This window comes from Podarcis vaucheri (genome assembly GCF_965113315.1).
Source record: "Podarcis vaucheri genome assembly, chromosome: 4".
Classification (NCBI taxonomy): domain Eukaryota; kingdom Metazoa; phylum Chordata; class Lepidosauria; order Squamata; family Lacertidae; genus Podarcis; species Podarcis vaucheri.
In genome coordinates, this window is record NC_138762.1 from 95,833,036 (window position 1) to 95,849,877 (window position 16,842).

The window sequence follows — 16,842 nt, forward strand, 5'->3', positions numbered from 1 at the left end:
TGCCAGCAATGAGATGCCACTATGGCTAATAGTTTAATATGAACATTATTATTAGGCTTCAGGCCAAACTTCAAGTTCATGCTGTCATTTTAAGATCAAAGTTGAGGCTGTTTCATGTTGGCTCCACAATTCCAGGAAAGTGGAATCAGAAGGATGATGTTTTAACAGATGTGCTCTGTGAAGTTGTGGTGATTGTTACAAATTGTGCTTGATTAAAAGAAACCTTCCAGGCACCTGCACTTTTCCTTGAACATTCAGGCCCAAATCCCAATGAAGAATTTAATCAGTGTTGATGACTTGAGGATGAACATATAAGCAAACTGTTTCGGCTACCTTGAGACAACCCAAGTTAAGGACTTTTGGGTTCCATTGATTTTAGTGGGTGTGTCAAGCATGCACTCAAGTCCCTTTCATTGAGATTAATGGGACTTAAAAAAATTCCTATGTTTGGGTGTGCTTGGGTTGAAGAATTTACACAGAATAAAGTTGGATAGAATGACTAAATGACATAAGGGACAAAATGAATATTGTGCATATCTATATAGCTATGATACTGTATATATGAAAATAAGTATTACTGGAAAATTACTGTAGTCACTTTAGCAGAGATAAAACATGTATGCATTGTTTTGCTGCCATTTTTCAGCCAGCTGGCTTCTTTTGATATATTTTTCTCCTATCATAAGTCTTGATTTAAACGTATTCTCTCTGGTAGAATTGGCAGCTTTCCGACATGCACTCAACTTTTAACATTGTGTAGCAGTGAGAATTTTGGTATGTGCAGTTTCTCAAACCACTGAACCTCGGCATGACAATCTGCACTTGGTGAGTTTCCATCTCCTACACAGATACTAAAAGCAACAGGACTGCTAAGGTGGAAATGCTAGCTATTCCTGTCCTGTTGGTTTTTGTGAGATCTTCAGAACTCCATACACACTGCCCAGGTTTGTGTCTCAGGGAGGTCACTACGCAGTTTGACTTCTCCCCTGGAGGCACACTCCATCGACTCTCCAGATGGACCGATGCCAACAACCAGAGCATAAACAACAGAAGCTAGGCTATCCCTGTCAAGTGGTAGTGCAGCATGACAAGTGAAGGATACCCACCAGATTCAGCTCTTGGGGGACCAAGAATTTGGGGGCGGGGGTGTCATCCATACCAGTCTGGAGCTGGCACAACTAATTTCCATTGGAACAAATTTAGGGTTTTTGGTCTTTTTGCAAAAAATAACCAAAATGGGGTGCATAGGAGCCAGCTCCTTAGGTCCCTTTGCTCCCCCAATAAAATATTTGACCCCCCCAAATTCCTTATCATTGCCATTGAAATGGTGTGTGTGCAACACATTGTATGATTGATTATGTAGGGTGGGGTTTACTTGGGCCCGCCAATATTTTATTGAAGTTGGCACCCCGTTGGGTATGTGTGTGTGTGTGAGAGAGAGAGAGGCAATGTGACCTTTTGCTCTGGTAGGGGTTTGGAAGTAACAGATCCTTCCTTTCTAGAATTGCACACTTAATTCACAAAGTGTTATAGAAGTGTTAAAACCTTGACGATAAAACATTGTATATTGATTATGCACAATCGAATGCAGGATCTTTGATTCAAATTGTTCACTAGACACGGTTAGGAACAGAAGTATAATTTCATAGCCCTACTTAAAATGCTTACTTTCACATATCTGATGATAACAATTATAGCTAGACTTGAGGTAAGCTACACTTTCAAATGCAGTCAATTCAGAAATTGTAACCAGCCCATCTCATGTGAGTTGTTACTAACATTTCTCCTTACCTGGGCATATTAGAATCACGGCAACACTCTTACCTCCAAGTTTCTTTTTTCTCTTTCCAAACTTGGCTTGGGGTTTGCAAATTCCACCTTCTTAGAGTCATAAAATGTGACACAGAGCCAATTAGAAAAACCTGCATACAAAAAACCTCATTATGACAATGATTAGAGGCTCATCTGGACAAAGTAATCAGATGATTACACAACTAATAGTTTTCTAGTTCTAGCCATGCTCTAACAAGGTAATTCTGCTTAACACAGCTTTGTTCCAGCACAAGCCGTAGTTGCAATTAGTAGTTAGGGCTGTGCCAAAATTTTGCATCCAATATATCAAAAGTCTCCCCTTTCCCCTATGAAAAAGGCTTCTATTTAGGGTATCGAAAGGTGTTATAAAGAGAGATACCCAGTCCCCTTCTTTTCTTATGTAAGGGAAGTAGCAAATTTCTCCCACCAATTTCACAAACTATGGAGACTGTATTAGATTAAATTTGATATAATAATAATAATAATAATAATAATAATAATAATAATACCCCACCTGTTTGACTGTGTTACACCAGCAACTCTGGGCGGCTTCCAGCATACATAAAAACATAATAAAACACTAAACATTAAAAACTTCACTATACAGAACTGCCTTCAGTTGTCTTCTGTAGGTTTTAAAAAAAATGTAGATATTTAATATTATAGTATAATAAAGACAATTTTGAGTGATAGTGCTGGGCTTAAACTGGAGTCCACAGTAGCCACATGTTCCCATTTTGGTATCTTTGTCCAAGTTCATGTACAGTTATACCTCGGGTTGAATATGCTTCTGGATGAGCGTGTTCGAGTTGCACTCTGTGGCAGCCCGGAAGTAATAGAGTGTGTTACTTCCGGGTTTTGCCGCTTACGCATGTGCAGATGCGCAAAATGACGTCATGCGCAGAAGCGCCAAAATGTGACCCACGCACGTGCAGACTCGCGGACACGGGTTACGTTTGCTTCTAGATGCAAACGGGGCTCCGGAACGGATCCCGCTCGCATCTAGAGGTACCACTGTACACTTTTGGATGTCCCAGAGCTCTGCGGCCACTGTCCCAGGATGGTGTTGAAAATCTGGTTTGCTGAATGATCAACCAATTGCAAAGCTTTCATTCACTTCTGATGACCAGCAAATTGAGCCTGCCTGTAGTTAGCTTTCTCATACATCACCTTGAGATTGTGGCTTGTAAGGTGATTAATGCCTCAAGAATAATAAGAATAGAACAAATGATTATTATTTTGAAACTTCATTGGTAGTGACCACCATTATGTAGCCATGAAATTGCAGCAGCATTTTGGCTACGCAGGCTGAAGTCCCCTCTTTTTACACAACTGTTAAATGTCCAGGAGCCCTGTATGGTGCTTTGTTTTATTTTATTTTGTTTTGTTATGCTTTGCTTTGTTTTTTACTTTGTATCTGGCCACCCATTGATAGAGCAAAGTGTTACTCCCTTGTGTAACAAAGCAGCTGAAAACATGCAGTTCCCCTGAAACAGTTCATTCTTTGAAGCACCACTTGAAGGCCGGAGGCTCATGCAATGTTTTTTACTGGACTGAGCGGTCGTCATCGGCTGAGTATTTGCCAAGGAACAGGTGCTATAAAAGCAGATCGGAACAAACCTAAAACTGTACCCGGCTGATTTAGAGGTGCCTGAAAATGGAATTAGGCTGCCACCTAATGGACAAAATTGGCATTTTTTTTATTCAGATCCTTTCATATGATTAAGTGGAATTTAAAAGTTTATCCATTCTACAGTCCAGTTTGTCTACTTTGCCAAGCCAAGCTCATGACTTACTTCTCCTCCTCCTCCTCCTCCTTAACTTGCCCATCTGGCAGAGTTTCCCCAGGCACTCTGGGCAGCTTACAGCATACTGTATATAAAAACATAAAACCTTAAAAACTTCCTGAAACGGCTGCCTTCAGATGTCTTCTAAAAGTTGTATAGTTTTTTATATCATTGACATCTGAAAGGAGGGTGTTCCATAGGGAGTGGGCCACTACCGAGAAGGCTCTCTGTCTGGTGCCCTGTAACTTAGCTTCTCACAGTGAGGGAATCAGCAGAAGACCCTCTGAGGAGGACCTCAGTGTCTGGGCTGAACAATGGAGGGTGAAGAAAACTCCTTCAGGTATACTGGGCCAAGGCTGTTTAGGGCTTTAAAGGTCAGCACCAACACTTTGAAACTAGTTTCGAATTAGTTTGTCTTGTTTCACACACTGAGTTAATGTCATGTCTCATAGCCAGGTGTGCATGTATTGGGTTTGGCTAGATAGCGGAGCATGTTGTGCATTGGTAATGTCTACCCTGAGTTGATTGTTGGAAGCTGCCCTGGGTTTAGCCCCATAAAATGTGGATATATAATATATATTTATAATGACTAAATTAGCATGGTCTGTTAAGTGTTAGGATCTGGAAGCATATCTTGCAACCTTCACCACTCCTAGTAGGCATTTTCTTGTCATTGCTGTGATTCACTGAACACTGCCACCACTTCTCCATCCTCTAGTCCTTCTTGTCCTATCTGTCCCGATCCCCTCTATAGATTCAACCAAATTGTTGTCAGCCCAATCAGAGCATACTCTGTGCAATCAATTGATTTTTCTATTTCTGTCACAAACAAGTTATTTGATTACTCCTCATCTTGCTGCTAATTCCCCATGCTAGCAAGGCCTGGCTGTTTATGCAGAGACTCTTGGCTCAAGACCCAAAGATGCATTTCTCCTTCAGAGGTTTAGTTCCTGAAACATGGGGAATGTGTGAACCCAGCCCACACAAATGACTCCCCGATGTGCTTTTGACTTGTGCGTTGAAAACAAAGCTGTTTTTTTTTGCTAGTGATAGTGGGGAAACCAGATAGGTTTGTTGGTTTGTTTGTTTAAAGGGGATCACTGCTAACTGTAATTCTTTGGCTTTGCAATGCTGCCCCTTGAAAATGAAAAGCGCAGTCATCTTGTGAAATGCAATATATTTTGAGTGGAAAGAATTGGTTTAGATTTAAGTTGGAGCACGTACATTGCATATCTGTGTGCAGGGGATTAGCATGGCAATGCAGGGAGGGCCTGGGGTCAATTGCACTCACTGGCCACTCATCTGCATACCTTACTGCAGAACTCCCCAGAGTGCACACTGCATAGGTCCCACCACAGTTCTCACACTTCATCCTCTCAGCCCTCCTTGGTTTAAAATGGGTGGGGGTCCCTCCTCAGAGCAAGGCATTCTGGGAAAGTTTCCACTAGTTCCGCCCTGATTAGAGGTTTAGGCCAGGGGCGGGGAAAAGTTTTCAGTCCAGTGGTCACAGTCCTTTATGGACAACCTTTTGAGGGCCATGGGTCAGTGGGGCCGAGGCCAGAGGCAAAGTGAGAAGAGCAATAGTCTAGTTTCTTTGCACTTTGGTACCTGTTCTACCTCCACTGAGGGAAAGAGTTCAAGGGCAATAATTCCCCCCTTCCCACAGATACATTTAAAAGGCTGTAGAATATTAATCAGCCCAAGGCCTGGTTGAAGAGGAACATTTTTGCCTGGCGACTAAAAATACATAATTATAATTAGTTGGCTCTCCCTGTCATTGCCCCTGATTCCACCTACTGTTTGGACTCCCTGCCCCCACCCTACCTGTCAGAATGGGGACCAGCAGCCACTGTTGCTAATAATAATAATAATAATAATTTATTTATGCCCCACCCATCTGGCTGGGCTTCCCCAGCCACTCTGGGCAGCTTCCAACAAAACATTAAAATACACTAATTCATGAAATATTAAAAGCTGCCTTCAGATGTCTTCTAAAAGTCTGGTAGTTGTTGTTCTCTTTGACATCTGATGGGAGAGCATTCCACAGGGTGGGTGCCACTACCGAGAAGGCCCTGTGCCTGGTTCCCTGTAACTTGGGTTCTCGCAGTGAGGGAACCACCAGAAGGCCCTTGGCACTGGACCTCAGTGTCTGGGTACAGTGATGGGGGTGGAGATGCTCCTTCAGGTATACTGGGCCTACACATGATTTTGGTGAACTGTGTGGAGTAATGGATGCTATTGCTGAAATCACAAAGCCTTCGCCTTATTGCTCTGATTTCTGGACTGGCACTCAAGTTGATTGCATAGTAAAAAGAGATCCTCTTTTGCAGGATACTAACAAAGGAATTTTAAGTGATTTGTCTCTTAACAGAACAGGATGTTTGTGGTTTGGATTTTTTTTCTATAAAGAAAATCAGCTTTAATTGGCTTTTCAATTGTGCAGTTAATTGCACAGATTTAATTGCACTGTCAATTGTAATATAGATGTGAAGTGGCTCCAGATTATTTGTTGTTTCAACCCTTGGTTGAGTTCTGCTTCTTGAGAGAGGAGAGAAGGAAAAACAAGCTCTCTTGTTGATATGCTTGCTCCTGTCTAGATTCCCGACACTGCTGTTTTTCACACGGGAACATTGCAACTTATTTTTGTGACCTGCTATAGTTGAAGAGGGGACATTTCTGTATTTAAACTTGGCACGCCACTCCCCCCCCCCAATTGCTAGTGTTATGTTTTGTTGTTACTTTTAGCAAACAGCATCAAAGGCTCCTTGGTGAGAATCTAAAACACAAAGTATTAATATTGACCTTCTAGGTCCAATTTTGTCATGCTAGCAGGTGAATTATATTTGCACATATTCAAGGGTTATGTGCCCTGGGCACCTTTTTTTCCTGTCCTGGATTTAAACTATCGCTTCATATGTTCATTGCATTCTCAACTCTACAGGTTGCTAGAGGTCACTTGTGCTACACCAGTGTTTCCCAACCGATGTTCCGCGGCACACTACTGTGCCGTGAGACATTGGCTGGTGTGCCGTGGGAGGGAGGTGGGCGAGGCGGGCGGTGAGAGGTGGCGGCGGCGGCGAGGATCCGCGTCGAGCCGGGGGCGGCTCCGCGGTGGTGGTGCCGAGCGGCGGGGCAGCGCGTGCAAAAGGGAGGAGCGCGAGACAGCGGAGGAGGAGAAGGCCGGCATGTCCGGGCAGCAGCAGCAACAACAGCAGCAGCAACTCCCGGCGACGGCTCCTCAAGCCCCGCCGCCGCCCCCTCCTCCACCCGCCACCACCACAACAGCCGCCGCCGCCTCAGTTGCCGCCGTCCCTCAGTCCCTCGCTCTGCTGCCTCCTCCCACCCCCAAAGCTTGGAGGTTCCCCGGCAAGGGGGAGGGAAAAAACTTTCACTTTCGTGCGTCCCTCCTGGCGTGACGCTGCGCGCTGACGTCACGGGGCGGGGCTTTAATGGTGGTGTGCCGCGAGATTTTTTTTCAGTAAACAGGTGTGCCGTTGCCCAAAAAAGTTTGGGAAACACTGTGCTACACATTACATATGTAATGAGAGCTCATTTAATGTCCCCATCAGTTCACTAGGTGGCCACATGCAGACTACAGTATTTTCTCTTACCCTCAGCTAGGGATGAGCACATAATAATCCGTTCTGTCCCTGTTTTGGATGGGACTGAAGTGAAGCTTACTCTCTTCCATTTTCTGTGTGGATTTTTGTCGTCGTTGAAAAATCCACACAGGAACAAATGGGGTGGAATGGATTATTATTAATTAACTATTTACGAGGTGGTGCTAAGGCTGCCCCCCCCCCCAGTAATTACAGCCACCATAGGTGAGTGGCTGGCTAGTGGTGCATGTTGAAAAACAACACAGCAATGTTCACTGAGAGCAAATGGACGTGATGTACTGCTGCTTTCAGAGAGACGTGCAAATAAAAACATGTCTGCCTCCATGTTAGTGAATAAACTAATGCTAATAACACTACTGCTTCCCTTGAAGCAACAGGCTTATAAATAGGTTTGCAGATGTGTGAAAAGAACAGGAACTCAGTGTAAAATACATGGTGTAAGACGTGAAGATGGGTGACTGTCAATTTCAGCTTCCCAGTTTTCCAATCTTAAATTCTGTTCTCCACATTTCCGAGCCATCATGAAAATTCATAGTCATTTTAGTGTGAATTTCTCCTGAGACATGTATCTGTGGATGAAATTTTGCCTTACGCATTTTTAAAGGCATATTTTCCTCAGTATTTATATTTTCCTTAATGTAATACAATTCTGTATCTTGTTTTCTCAAAAATATGCATTTTAATGCACACTCTACCTTGCACATATATTTTAGTACACATAGATATGCTGGAGAACTGCCCCTGCCAAAAGATACTTTTTAGAAAGAGAGAGACAAATAGAAATGGTAAATAGATGCAAATGATATACAGAGTTCTGTTACTTTCAGTAGACAAAGTTCTGTTACTTTCAATAGAAATTTCAGGTATAAGGACCTGCCAAAATCCCTTTTTTCACTCAACTGCTAAAGATACAGGAGGAGGCCTATTTGTCTTTGCATCTGATCATTCTAGACAGCGATGGAGAAAGTGAAATAGTGAAAATGAAATAGTGAAAATTTTACAGAGTAAAATAGTGAAAATGGGCCTTAGATTGGGGTTGAGATTAAAAGCTGGGTCTGAAAACATTACAGGCTGTTGTATCATACCTTATTTATTATATTTTCTGAAGCAGTTCCTCACATAGGCCACACAGTGGGGCTGTTGCTAAATGAGACACACATTCTCAGCAATCTTTCAGCTGGTTTTTGAGCGTTATTTCTGCAAAGTGGACTATCCATAGCCATAGTTGGACTATCTATCTATTCTGCAAAGTGGACTATCTATATCTGCATTACGTTTAAACTATCTTGTGTTTACCCTTTTAAATTTTCAAGTTAAGAGTCTTCTCAGGACATGGCAAGATTAAAATACCAAAGCGAGTACACACATAAGTCCTGAATGATCTTTAGCCTGGTTAGGTTAATATCCATACACACTTAGGAAGATGATTTGACCACCATCATCTGTCAACCCAACTTACCTCACAGGGTTCATTGTAAGATAAAACGATATGTGGAGGGAATCCGTATGGTGTATCGAGCTCTTTGGAAGGGCTGTACATATTAAGAATCCAATAAAAGAGAATTAGGAATGATTACCAGGTCATGAAGACTGATACAAAAATGTATATTAGAACATTCTGGTTACAAGGGATCTGATTTATTTAACCAGGTAGAGGGCCTTCTCGGTAGTGGCACCGGCCCTGTGAAATGCCCTCCCATCAAATGTCAAGGAAATAAACAACTATCTGACTTTTAGAAGACACCTGAAGGCAACCCTGTTTAGGGAAGTTTCTAATGTTTGATGTTTTATTATGTTTTTAATATTCTGTTGGGAGCCGCCCAGAGCGACTGGGGAAACCCAGCCAGATAGGCGGGGTATAAATAATAAATTGTTGTTGTTGATGATGATGAAGGCTGTGCAGAATAGAGAAAAGATTAGCATCCCTTTCCACTATAGAACCAATGATTGCCACTGATGAGCAAACAACAAAGAAGGTTGGAAGGGGAAAAATCTTGTTCTTAAACTATCAATTTAAACTATTAAATTGCCTGTTGCAGATAGGTAGCCGTGTTGGTCTGCCATAGTCAAAATAAAAAAATTCCTTCCAGTAGCACCTTAAAGACCAACTAAGTTAGTTCTTGGTATGAGCTTTCGTGTATCTGAAGAAGTGTGCATGCACACAAAAGCTCATACCAAGAACTAACTTAGTTGGTCTTTAAGGTGCTACTGGAAGGAATTTTTTAATTAAATTGCCTGTATTTTCATGGGCCAGTGACTCTGAAGTTAATCATCTTTGATGAATGACCAAAGGGCAACGTTTACTTAAAATCACATTCAAAGACAAGAGTGTTTCTAGTTTCACCTAATCCCAGATTTCTGTCGTTTAGCCTCTCTCCTTAATTTGGCATGGCTATGCTAATCCATATTTTGTGACACACGGCTCTTATTTATGGAAAGCGCCAGCATTTAAGTGATGAAGCACTTGAATTGCATATGTTCACAAACAGTCAATAATCAATTACAATCAAGGCTAGTTGGGGATGGCATACTCACCTGCCTGGATGGATGGAAGGAAAGAAGCCGAAAGAGCTTTGGACTTGATCCGAATGAAGGGTGGAGGTGACTGTTCTGCACAACAACATAAACCATTTTACAGTGTTAAGTACTTAATTCGTTCCGGAGGTCCGTACTTAACCTGAAACTGTTTTTAACCTGAAGCACCACTTTAGCTAATGGGGCCTCCTCCTGCTGCTGCTGCTGCACCGCCAGAGCACAATTTCTGTTCTCATCCTGAAGCAAAGTTTATTAACCTGAAGCACTATTTCTGGGTTAGCGGAGTCTGTAACCTGAAGCGTATGTAACCCGATGTACCACTGTATTTTTGCAGCTGGCTAGCAAGAAATTTGGCTTTAGGAGGAACTGGGGTGTGTTGTTTCTTTTGGTGCAAAAGCATACATTCTTCATGTGTCTGTTTGCTCTCCAAATTTCTTGTATATTCGTAAAGATGCTCGAATTTGAAGATGTTGGGAGCTGATTCATATTGCAAATGGTATATCAAACCCATAGATACATATTTTTCAAGTTTATTATTCCTTTGTTTCAGTGAGAAGTAATTTGAAGTATGATACTGAGTGGACATTCTAGATATATTTTGGAAGACCCTTTTAAATTGTGTAATTTTTTTCTTCTTCAATGAACATTTCCAATTTTAAATAAACATTTATAAATAAATGTTGCTTTCCTATTGCATATGCTGTCACATGAGGTTTGGAAACAACTTATCCTCTGTTTTAATCTCTTAAGGAGACAAGAGAAGCAAACACCTTCGCTTCCTTTGGCTGGCATTATCACTACTGTTATATCTTCATTGTACATCCAGAGTATGCAGAGTAATGTTTTGTAGTGCAATAATCCATGATTTAATTTGTGCAGTGATAAACCTTCCTTGCTCTGGGCATGACTCGTTGCTCCCTCTCTGATAGACACATAAGTAACAGTTCTACAAATATGAGGATGTATAACTTCTGTGAGCTATTCCCTGCTGAAAACTGCAACTGTCCTGTACTATATAACACAGTGATTGTTTTTCTTTTTCTCAAGCAAAACCAAGACTAGGCCTTTGAGTGTGATATATTAAAGACATGAGCCCCAATAGTCGAAATCAATTACTGGAGCTACCGGACTCCCTGACATTTTGTGTGTGTGATAGTATTTCAAAGCACTGCCTTAGGAATTCAAATTCCTAACTCTTCTTGTTAATGTGGATTTCAGATTTAAACCCTTTCATATCAGCAGAATGAAAATTAAACCCTTCTCCTTCCTTATACCTCTGGTTTCTTTTCCCCTTTCTTTTTGAGTCCAATTGGTATAACTAAATGTCTCCGGTTTGGAGGCATTTATGCTGCATGACACAGAATGCCATCTATATTTGTATGTTTTCTCTTCAAGCCTGACAGACTTTTAAATGTTTAATGTGAAAGGCTTTCCATCCGACCTTCAGAAAGTTTTTCACTTTGCTGCCGTTCGCCGTTTCTTTCACAGGGAAGACACATTCTGAGTGCGGGAGAAGATGGCTTCATTTTAAATAAACAGAGGTTTTATTTTCTAAAGCTTGGCTTTTAAGCTAGTTTATTTCAGCTGCGGAGGGAGCATCTTTCATTTCCCCTCTCTGGGTTTACTTAGCTACACCTGTTTATGATCCTGTTTCTGACAGGCCCATCACTTTCCACAAGGCCTAAAGAAGAGCTTTGTAGCTTGAAATTTTCATTAGCTTTCGTCAGGGCGCCAGGGACTTTGCCGCTGTAGCCATACAGAAGTGACAGCGCTGCACATTGCCCTATGGTTGAAGACTGAAAGCAGAATATCTCCTGGTGCTAATAATAAAACATGTTATCTGTGCATTTTTGGTCTCGCCTGTACTATACATTTAAAGCTGAATCATAGTACTTTAAACAGTCTTGGCTTCCTCTGAAGAATCCAGGGAACTGGGAAGAGGAGATTGACTGTTTAAACACTCTGAGAACTGAAGCTCTGTGAGGGGAATACAGTAGGGTCTCCCATACCCGCCAACATTTCTCCGATGAAAATAGGGACTAAGAAAACATGGGACATTCCGGGATCAAATCAGAAACTGGGATGGCTTCTGTAAATCCAGGACTGTCCCTGGAAAATAGGGGTACTTGGAGGGTCTAGTTTTCCAATAACTCTCAGGACCCTTAACAAACTACAGTTACCTTGCACTCTCCTCAGTTCTGTTCTGTATGGTTGAGGGGAACCCCCAGAACTGATTTAAGGGGTGCACACGGGGAGGAGAGGGGAAAATTCCATGGTACAAACAGAAATCATGCCGATGAGTAAGTTGAATACCACCTGGAATTTATACATTTTTTTCCTACCCAATTTTTCCTCCACAATTCCTAGCTTTTTGATGGTATACTATGAAGTACTTTTTAAAAGCTTCTCATTAATCCTTGCAGGGAGCCACTCAGCTGGAATCTGTATAACTTGTATCCCATTTACTTGAATCATTTCTTTATCTACTCTGACTTCAATGGGATCACAAGATCCATCTCAAGTGCAGGACCAATGGAAGACTGAAGCTGCGATTTCATGTATACTTGCCTGCATGCAAGTTCTATTGAATTCAGTGTTATTTACAGCTGAACAAACATCCTCAAGATTTCTCTCTTGGAACTTATTTTTTTTGGGGGGTGATTGCCAAATTTAAATAGTTATAAGAGGATAAAAAGGCTACAAGTCATCTAGATAGATAGATAATTTATTACGGTTGGAGACCAGATTATAAAACACACTTGGGGGTACAATCCCAGAAGGAAAACAAACATTTAAAATAATGTACAACAGTAAATTTAAAATTTATAAATGTGGTAAGTGTATAGACACTTAAAACTTTAAGATACAAGTCATCTGTTATGTCCTAGAAGCTTCCATTATCTTCACTGAACACCTGAAAAGGGCTAGTACTTAAAATGGGGACCAATATCTCATATTTTCACAGAGAAGAATCCTGCCTTTCCCAACAACCCGACATGCAGAAATTAAAAAATTAAAATCTGAAGCTTTTCCTACAAATGAGAAAGTGATGAGAAAAGCTCAATGTGCTCAATTTCTGTGTTTGAACCTCTTGTTAGGGACACAATGGCAGAAGCTGAAAAGGACTATAGGTCTTGGAAGTTTATGAAGAAAAATCTTGAAGGGATGGGAGTGGGACGGGGGTTTGAAAATGGCATAGAAGCAATCTATTCAGAACAAAAAGCTAAATTAATAGTTAACAATGTGGTGACAGAAGAGTTCAAGATTGAGAAAGGAACACGACAAGGTTGTCCTATTTCCCCTTTGTTATTTATTTCGGTCCTGGAGGTGCTCCTAAATATGATTAGAGGGGACCGGTTGGTTGAAGGGATTCAGGTCGGAGCCAAACAGTACAAACTTAAAGCTTTCGCAGATGATTTGGTTTTGACATTGCAGGAGCCAGAATCTAGTACGAAAAGAGCTTTAGAATTGATTCATGAGTTTGGTCGGGTGGCGGGTTTTAAATTAAACAAGCAAAAGACAAAGGTTTTGGAAAAAAATTTGACAACTGAGGAATCAGAAAGGTTTCAGAAAGAGACAGACCTAACAGTTGTTAAGAAGGTGAAATACCTAGGGGTTAACATGACTGCCAAAAATTTGAATTTATTTAAGGACAATTATGAAAAGTGTTGGACAGAAATTAAAAAGGACTTAGAAAGTTGGTCAAGATTAAAACTTTCCTTGTTGGGCCGAATTGCTGCGATAAAGATGAATGTATTGCCAAGAATGTTGTTTCTGTTTCAGACCCTACAGATTGTGGACAGAGTGGAATGTTTTACAAAGTGGCAGAGAGATATTTCTAAATTTGTCTGGCAGGGCAAAAAAGCCCCGAATAAAATTTAAAATACTAACCGATGCTAAGGAGAGAAGGGGGTTTGCCCTGCCAGATTTGAGGTTGTATTATGAATCTGCAGCTTTCTGCTGGCTGAAAGATTGGTTTCTTCTTGAGAACACTGATGTCCTAGATCTGGAAGGGTTTAACAATGCTTTTGGATGGCATGCATACTTGTGGTACGACAAGGTAAAAATCCATAAGGCTTTCGAGAACCATATTGTCAGGAAGGCGGTGTTTAATGTCTGGACAAAATACAAAGACCTACTAGAAAACAAGACCCCAAGGTGGCTGTCACCAATGGAAGCTAAGGCTCAGAAAAGACTCAATATGGAGGCCAATTGGCCAAAATATTGGGAATTATTAGAGAAAGAAGGAGATACTTGGAGATTGCAGAGTCTTGGGAAATTAAAGGATAAAGTGCGAGATTGGTTACATTATGCTCAGATTAAGGAGGTTTTTAAGGCAGATAAAAAAGTAGGTTTCCAGGTGGAAAAATCGAAACTAGAAACAGAACTGTTAGAACCTAAGGCCAAGGTACTTTCAAAAATGTCTAACTTGCTGTTGAAATGGAATACACAGGATGAAACGGTTAAATCAGCTATGATAAAATGGGCACAGGATATTGGGCATAACATTATGTTTGCTGACTGGGAAAAGTTATGGACCACCGGAGTGAGGTTCACGGCATGTAATGCCTTGAAAGAAAATATTATGAAAATGATATATAGGTGGTACATGACCCCAGTCAAGCTGGCAAAAATATATCACTTGCCTGACAATAAATGTTGGAAATGTAAGGAAACTGAAGGAACATTCTTTCACCTCTGGTGGACGTGCCCAAGGGTTAAGGCTTTCTGGGAAATGATCTACAATGAGTTTAAAAAGGTATTTAAGTATACCTTCCTTAAGAAACCAGAGGCCTTCCTTCTGGGCATTGTCGGCCAAGGGGTGCTAAAGAAAGATAAAACTTTTTTTATGTATGCGACAACAGCAGCAAGAATACTTATTGCAAAGTACTGGAAGACCCAAGATCTACCCACACTGGAAGAATGGCAGACGCAACTGATAGACTACATGGAGTTGGCTGAAATGACTGGCAGAATTCGGGACCTGGGAGAAGAGACAGTGGAAGAGGACTGGAAAAAATTTAAGGACTATTTACAAAAACACTATAAATTGTATGAATGCTAGGAGAATGCACGATTGAAAGAAACATGGCAGCAGTAATCTTATTGTAAGACATGAGAATAAGTGATGTTTAAGGAAATGATGAAATTCGAAGCAGTATTATGTTCAAGCCAAGCAGTTTAATTTATGATAAAATCAACTTAAAGTTGGAACATAATATTTGAGATTTATAAGACAAGAATGGAAGTAAGGTAACAAATTGCTGTATATAACTATATGATTGAGAACGCAGGGAAGGGCGATGTGAGGAAGTCTAAAGATTATGAAAGTATGATCTGTGAATAACTTTTACCTTATCTGTATTTTCTTTTTTTATTCTTTCTTTATTCTATAATTCTACTTTATTTCTTTGTTTGTTATATGGTGATGGTATTTTGCATGTTTGGTGTTTCAAAAATTGTAATAAATATCTTAAAAAAAATAAAATGAAAAGGACTATAGGTCTAGCCCAAAGCCGTGCTCATATTAGGAAAGTTAGTATCTTAAGGGGAATAAGATGGTTTTCAAAGAGTCTCAAGACTCTCCCTCCCTCTTTTCCAAACTTAAATATCATTTACTAAGAAGAAGGAAACCGGAGCTTGCCTAATCTTGTTACTCAGCTTCTGGAAGGCCTTAAACCTGCACCATCCTGATTGTAAACCTTCATATCACTTGTAGTGTGGGCAACACAGATGCATGCTAAGTTCCCACAGGTAAGATGATGCTCATGTGCCACCTGGAAAGAACCATAAGGCTGCAGAGAAATTGTGTGTCTGTTTCAGTGCATGCTTCTTCTGTCAAATGTTCATTAATCAGGTTTGCAAGATTTTCTTTGCAGCCGTGAAAGCTGCAGATGGTACCTGCAGCCTGTATGTTGTCACCCATGCTAAATAGATTTAACAAATGTCCTTGGAGCGAAGTGTGTCGTTAAGTACAAAGCTGATTAAAAATGAGTGTACTTCCCTGTATGAATATATGTATAAAATCTCAAATCAACTGCTAAATTATTATCATTTGCAGCATCTCGGTGGAGGAAAGAATGTAAATTACAGATGAGTTTTGAAAATAATAATGCATAGTAAATGGTTGAAATTTTTAAAATATAAAACTACATCCCACATTTATGCACACCTTAAATGCAAGGTCTCATTTGTTGGGAAATGTTTTTTATATTAGAGTACCAGAAGCATGCATGATGACATAAAAGCATAACTCCACATTGGCCAGCATGTCAAGTTGTGAAGCTTTAGACCAGGGTAGAGAACCTGTTGTCCTACAGATGTAGCTGGAGTACAACTCCCATCATTCCTGACCATTGGCTATGCTGGCCTTGTTAGGTATAGTCATTTAATTCACTGAAATTGTAATTGATTGTATGTATGCATTGCTACATGTTTAAATATGATCTGTTGGGATCTGAATTCTAAAAAGCTTTCTAGTTGTTGTAATCGGCTACCACTGGTCACATGGGAGGTGTCTAGTGAAGGAGAGATTCCATTTTATGTGAAGCAAGATGGCTGTGTTTTAGAATCCACTGTGAACACAGTGAATAGAGTGTTGGAGGTGGTCTTCTCTGCTTGAAAGAGAGCAAGAATGCATGAGAAGGTAAAAGTGGAAATCTCCCATAGGAGTTGCAGGGCATAGCCTAACTGAAATACAGAAGGCTGAGTGCCGAGCTCTGGAAGGAAAGGAAAATACAGTTGTTTGGAAGTTAGAAGCAGAGACTGCAAACCCATGCTTGGAGAAGAAAGTAACTGTAAATATTATGTTTTAATTCATCTATAAGTTTCTGCAAGTAAATGTCTGAACATGGGTTTAATTTCCAAAGAAGGTTGCGTGTCGAGGTCCCCAAGACACCCCAAATAAGAACACAATGACACTTGATTTTTGTTTAAGGTTTTTGGCATAATTTTGGCCACAAATTTATTAAAAATACAGCAATGTGAGTGATTGCTTAGGCATTGGTAGCGACTAACTGACCCCGCACGGGGACAGCTCTGACATTCGCACCCCCGCGAAGTCAGCAAGGGTAAGTCACCTGGGGAGA

General features: G+C 40.8%; 2 long non-coding RNA genes across 2 annotated transcripts; one reads left to right on the forward strand and one right to left on the reverse strand.

Moving 5' to 3' along the window:
• Positions 1–6,005: 6,005 nt before the first annotated feature.
• On the reverse strand, positions 6,006–9,586 carry LOC309530205. The gene is made up of 3 exons (XR_014218677.1): positions 9,455–9,586; positions 7,117–9,249; positions 6,006–6,554 (listed from the first exon to the last, which is right to left on the reverse strand). It is a non-coding gene; the product is annotated as an uncharacterized lncRNA (long non-coding RNA).
• Positions 9,587–9,718: 132 nt separating this feature from the next.
• Positions 9,719–16,621, forward strand: LOC309530207. The gene is made up of 3 exons (XR_014218678.1): positions 9,719–9,863; positions 10,089–12,885; positions 15,258–16,621. It is a non-coding gene; the product is annotated as an uncharacterized lncRNA (long non-coding RNA).
• Positions 16,622–16,842: the final 221 nt, after the last annotated feature.